This window comes from Octopus bimaculoides, chromosome 2, assembly GCF_001194135.2.
Source record: "Octopus bimaculoides isolate UCB-OBI-ISO-001 chromosome 2, ASM119413v2, whole genome shotgun sequence".
Lineage (NCBI taxonomy): Eukaryota > Metazoa > Mollusca > Cephalopoda > Octopoda > Octopodidae > Octopus > Octopus bimaculoides.
The window spans coordinates 142,135,506-142,142,143 of NC_068982.1; the positions used below are offsets into that span (position 1 = coordinate 142,135,506).

The 6,638-nt window shown below is 36.0% G+C and overlaps 1 long non-coding RNA gene across 1 annotated transcript in view; it reads right to left on the reverse strand.

Annotated features, from left to right (window-relative positions):
• Window positions 1-1,413: 1,413 nt before the first annotated feature.
• The window catches only part of LOC128247031 (uncharacterized), a 50,369-nt gene continuing 45,144 nt past the window's right edge, over window positions 1,414-6,638 (reverse strand). The window contains exons 2-3 of the long non-coding RNA XR_008263447.1: window positions 4,493-4,600; window positions 1,414-2,278 (exon numbers count right to left, since the gene is read on the reverse strand). This is a non-coding gene — a long non-coding RNA (uncharacterized LOC128247031). The remainder of the gene's footprint in view (window positions 2,279-4,492; window positions 4,601-6,638) is intronic.

Here is a 6,638-nt window from a genome sequence, read left to right on the forward strand (position 1 = left end):
ATAGCTACAGGTAGATTCAGCAAGTTATACGTTATTTTAGTATCTAGGTAGTTCTTGGATGAAGTCAATCCTTATGATATTTTATGGGTTGTTTATTTGTTCTGTATTTTTATCTTTAAACAATTTTCCATTTTCACCGTACGAGATAAATTATTTATTCCAAAGAATTCAAGGTTCCTTCACTCAGCCACGATATTGTTAAAAACGGTACTGTTAATGAAACGATACTGTTAATGAAACAGGACTTTGTTCATTGTGATACACCTAATCGGCTTCAAAATTATGCGATTAGGTTCGATGTTGTTAGGTAGAAAATACAAATGTCAAGCTTCCAGTCACTTGGAGACTATGATTGAGTCACAATTTATCGATCTCAGTTGAGGATGTTAAAATGTGTAATTAATATGTGTTGAGTGCTGAGAAAACTGCTTGCTGTGAGAAAACTTTTTGTTTCTACTTAGCAGTAGGCCAGCTGTATTTAACCATTAAAACCACCCTGGAATTTATTTTTCAGAAAATAAACCTATGGTTATATTATTCAATGTTTCCTTCTTTCCCAGCTTCGTTTCTTTTATTATTTTTGTTTTGATTTTGTTTTTTCGAGTATATATTGTAACATTTTAAGAAAATTTCGCTGCTATATCTAGCTTATTATATGATCCCTTAGAGCAACCCATTTGTTGGATCGTCGATGTAGAGAAAATTTCTTTCTATTTTAATAATGGTCAACAATTTGTTGGTAATATTTATATTTAAAAACCAAAGTAATTACGAATTGAGGTGAATTTTGACGTTAAGATGTTTAATTTTTTCTCTTAACTGTCTACATTAAAATTCTTATGCTGTCTAACTATTAAAGAAAAAATATATATTTTTTCTTTTTTAATATACAATCCGAGAAGGAACAATAACAGCCATAAGTATTTTCGGACCTCTAAGATAAGAAAATGCGAGTGGGAGAGGAATATTATCATTGGAGAGTAGATTTGCTTAAATCCATATGACAGTGTAGATTTCGTTAAATGCATACCAAAACCATATGACAAAGAACAGTCTTCAACACAGTTTCCGTCTACTCAGAGTTTCAGAAGTCTTTGATCAACTCGCAGCTAAGTTAAAGGCCGTTATTGCAATAGCTACGCTGTCGGATAGAAACTAAAACTAAATAGTTAAAAACAAGTAACTTTTTAATCTCAAATATAGGTATTAATCTTTTATCTTTAACTTGTTTCATTTATTTGATTGTGGCTATATTGTGCACCACTTTGAAAGGTTCAGCCGAAAAACTGAACCTTTATTTTAAGTGTGGTACCTTTTCTATCGATCTCTTTTGGCAAACTGCTAATGTAACAGGGGTATAAACTAACGCCAGTTATCAAAGACACGCACTCATGCATGACAAGCTTTCGTCAGTTTCCGTGTAGCAAATTCACTCTCATGGCGCTGGTTGGCCCGAGACTAGAATGGAGGACATTTCTCCATGGTGCGGTGCAGAAGGATTGAGCTTGAAAGCATGTGATTGCAAAGATAGTTTCTTAACCACACAGCCATATCTGCGCCATGTAATTTTATTTTCTCTGTTTGTAATTAAATTGATTAATTAGGGCACAAAAGAATATCAGAACTATCAATTAGATTAAGCATTTGGAAAATTATCAATATTTCTTTCAGCTGTCACTGTTGTTGTTCTTATTGTTATTTAGCCTTATGTGTGCGTCGATCTTATAACCCTCATCATCGCCCCTCTAGCCGCGATTAACCCATTTAGATAGAGACAGAGCGTATTTGGTATCAAATTAACCAAAAGTATTTTATTTTTTCTGATGGCATGATGTGATTTTTAAAAAAAATATATGTCTAACTGGTGGTACCCCAGCATGGCCAAAACCTCAGGGTTGAAACATATTACAGGTTAAAAGAATATATACTTGTTATGTCTATTGGATCATGTAACAGTAACAAACTACCTATTTCTAGCAGACCATGTAGAGGTTCCTTCTTTGACTCAATTATTTTATAGTTTGTCATTCCGAATTATTAATATCTAAAATTCTTTTTTAAAGGGTAAAAAAAGAATAAAACATATTCTAAAATATGAAATCGTGACCTAGTATTTTTGAGTTGTTGTTATGTTCCCCAAGGACAGCTGTTTATCGATCAGGCCTATATTATGCAGGGAGTGGGCCGAACTAAAAGGTGCAAGTCACAGATCGTGCTTTTTCCACTTCTTTCTTTCATTCCCACTTTCTTGATTGTCATCCTTATGTAAATTCGTGATCTGGAATTGCAAAAATAAAAAATAAAAACAGATAATAATGATGATAATAAATAAATAAAAATGGTGGATGTGAGGCATTGAGAGATGAATGAGCAGGTATGAAATAGGTGAACAGAAATAGATAAAAAGCGAGCGAGCTTGTGTGTAAATGTGCGTTTGTGGTGCGCGTGTTTGTTTATGTGAATGCGCGCCCGCGAGAGAGAGATTGTGTGGGCGCTTCTGTGCGCGTGTTTTTGTCAACTCTGATTCTTGCGACATTTGATGAAAAGATTTGTTTCCGAGATAATCTTGTCCGGTTTCAAGTAAGTATGATATATCTACGAGTATAAAATTCAATAAGCTCATTCATTTCTAAAACGGTAGAATTTATTTCAAAGACGATATACCTGTTGTTTCTAGTATGTCAAACGTCCATGTTTAGGTGTTGTACATCTGAGAAGAAGAATATACATAAATAACGAATTGAAGGCAAAATGATCAGTAGATATTGATGTGGGTTGAGGGGCGACATATATAGAGATCGATAATGAGTGTGATAATGAGAGACAAAGATGTAACTAGAAAGAGAGGGAGAAAATAGACAAATTCATAGATAAAGAGAGAGAGGGGGAGACAGACAGACAGACAAACAGACAGACAGATGGACGGACAAACAGACGAAGACAGCAGACAGAGAAAGTGAAAGGTTAGAACGTAGGAATTGGAGAATGAAAACGAAACAACCTGAAGAGGCGGAATTGACACTTCACACGTAAATGATGTGTATGTAAATACGTACATGCATACATACATATATACATACATATCCATATCTATCGATCTAGCTAGCTATCCATGTCTCCCTCTTTCGCTCGCTCACTCTCTCTCTCCCTCTCTCTCTCTCTCTCTCTCTCTCTCTCTCTCTCTCTGTATATATATATAAAACCATGTATGCATATGCACTCCCGCACACAAATGCACAGAAAACACACAGGATTAGACGAGCTTAGGTGCAAATACACACAATTAAGCAACAAACACACAGAAATAAAAACACATGTGTGCAGACAAATGTCGATGGAGAGTTGTTATAGAGAGCAGCTTCAACGCTCATTAAATAGACACTAATCTTTCCCAGAAGTCATGATGTGGGCAAGAGGATGTTGTAAAGCTGATGGCTGAAGACCAGGAAAAAAGAACGGAATAGTAATAATAAGAATAATAAGTAATAATAATAATAATAATAATAATAATAATAATAATAATAATAATAATAGTAATTATAGAAAAACATAGAAACAATGGCGGGAAATCAGGGAAGAGAAAGAAACAGAAGGTGATAAAGCATGTAACGGAGAAGCGGAAGAAGATAGGAAAGATTAAAACAACAGCAAAAGTGACAGCAACCGCAACAATAATAATACTAATAACAACAACAGCAACAACAACCCCAACAACAACAACAACAACAACAACAATAATGATAATGATAATTAAGGAATTTGATAAACTCAGAAAATATACAAGATTTGCTGATCAAATCGAAAAGATGTGGCATCTCAATATGGTTACAATACCTGTGATTGTAGGAGCTCTTGGAATAATCTAAAAAGGAAATGAAAACTATTTAACGATGATCCCTGACTTGTCATTCATGCAGGAGGCATCAAGAGGAATATAAAGGCAACTGGAATAGAGTGCCCAGTAGAACTGTTACAAAAGGTTTGCCACCTTGGCAAGGCCAGAATTATCAGGAAAGTATTAGATAGCTGAAAGAATGAACAGCATGTTACCGTAGGCTGCAGATAGTAAGCCCGCTATGCATGCAAGACTCCAGGAGTCTAAACCTGTGATAAAGAGACAATAATAATATATCTATGTGATCTCAAATTTTAATGTAAACACATAATTTTCTTAAACACTCACTAGAATAAAACTGTACAAATCCAAATATATGGTACCCTAGGCATAACACCTACATGAACTTCTAACTTGTTGTCTCTTGAGGTCTCTGGGTGAGACTTGGAACGAACTTGTACAAATGCAAAACAAAAGTCAAACATAGAAGAAGAAGAAGAAGAAGAAGAAGAAGAAGAAGAAGAAGAAGAAGAAGAAGAAGAAGAAGAAGAAGAAGAAGAAGAAGAAGAAGAAGAAGAAGAAGAAGAAGAAGAAGAAGAAGAAGAAGAAGAAGAAGAAGAAGAAGAAGAAGAAGAAGAATGTTATTTTGTAATGTACCTTTACTTAGTTGAAGGGCACCGATATTGCCTTAGCTTTTCTGCCTCCTGAGAACGATGAAATGAAGAGGAGTTAAATATTGGTCCTTTACAATCGCCTGTTCACTTTCTGCAAAACATTTGAGATCGTGTGTATTGTTAATAAATCAATGAGGAGTGCCAGAATCAATATTGCACTGTATAACATGTCTTACAATGCATACACTTCATATGCTCATTTAGAATTTTCACGGAACTGAATTTGCATTTTATCCTTCTTCAATCAATAATCAAAGTAGCAATTGATATGAAAAGTAAATTACTTCCAGCAGCATTTTCAGTCCAGCATTTAAAGGAACGTAACGAAGTAAAGAAATATATCAAAATACAGGTTTCTCAATAGCTCGGAGCAGTATATATGCATACCATTATAGACAACTTACAGGAGCACTTCAGCCACTAAAGCTCTCTCTCTCTCTCTCTCTCTCTCTCTCTCTCTCTCTCTCTCTCTCTCTCTCTCTCTCTCTCTCTCTCTCTCTCTCTCTCTATTTCTCTGTCTTTCTCTCCCACACGCACTGACATGCACACACAACACGCAGAAGCAAATTCATATTATGCATACAAAAGCACCGCCGCACACAAACACTTTCACTCACAAACATACACGAAGTCAAAACTAGCCGAAACTTAGAAATCAGTCAATCTTTGACTTTTTAAATATAAACAATAAACATTTAGCGTACGAAAAGTATTGAGCAGTCATTTACTTAAATGTTGACTAGTATTATTTTATTCTTTTCTTTTATTTGTGTCAATCATTTCAATGCGGCTACGCTGGAGCACCGCCTTTAGTCGAACAAATCGATCCTAGGACTTATTCTTTGTAAGCCTTCTACTTATGCTATTGGGCACTTTTGCCGAACCACTAGCTTACGGGGACGTAAACACACCAACGTCGGTTGTCAAACGATGGTGGGGGACAAAGATAGACACATAAATGTATATACTACATTAAATGTCTGAGCGAGAGTTAAACAGTAACAATACGGAATCGTAAAATATATGTTACTGTTGCTTTTAGCCCAAGGAAGACCTCTCCTCCAGCTGACTAACGACATGCTCTCTGTGTCCGATTATTATTTGCGAGGGGGGAATCATCACTCCCATCTCAAGCCTCACGTGATACACACAGACCCGGGTTTCTGTGATAATCGCCAGCTAGTGATGGAAACTCATTCCACTCGCAGAATTTTACATGCATTTTCCAGCGACAAACTGTCGCTGATCTTCAAAAGGGAGAAATAAGCTATATTAAATCTCTGAGCAAGCAGTAATTAGTAACAGCACAGAATCGTAAAATATATTTTCCAACTGAATTTGGACGATGTTACTCTTGTAAATACTAATGCTTATCGGACACAGACAGTGTGTCGTTAGCCAACTGGAGGCGATGTCTTACTGGGGCTAAAAGCAACAGTAACATCGTCCTCAATGGGTCCGCCACATTTAGTTGGCAAATATATTTTACGATTCCATACTGTTACTGTTTACCACTCGTTCAGAGATTTAATATAGCTTGTTTCTCCTTTTTCGAGATCAGCGGCAGTTTGTCGCTGGAAATAGCAAATAGTATTTTGCGAGTGGAATGAGTATTCATCACTAGCTCGTGATTATCACACTCCGAAGACGGGTAACTTCCCAAAAATCCGGGTCTGTGCGTGTCCCGTAAGGCTAGAGATGGAAGCGATGATCTCCCCACGCAAATACTAATCGGAGACAGACAGCTGGTGCAGATACCTTCCTGGAGCTAAAAACAACAGTAGCATCGTCTTTTATGGGACTGCCACATTAAACTTCTTACCGCACAGCCACTCATGCGCCTTATTGTATATATCTTGACACAAAAACAAATACACATAAACATACGCCAATAACAAACTTAACACACTGCTATCTCTCCTGCATTCAAACACAGGAATCCATTATTAAATTCACAGCCAGTTATCCTTCTACTCCCAACAGAGCCATTATTATCATCATCAACAACACAACTAAAATCTACCATTACTGAAAGTTTTGTACCACGCTTCCGTATCTACCGCGCGTTTCTTTTATATCACAGCATGCATATATATATATATATATATATATATATATATATATATATA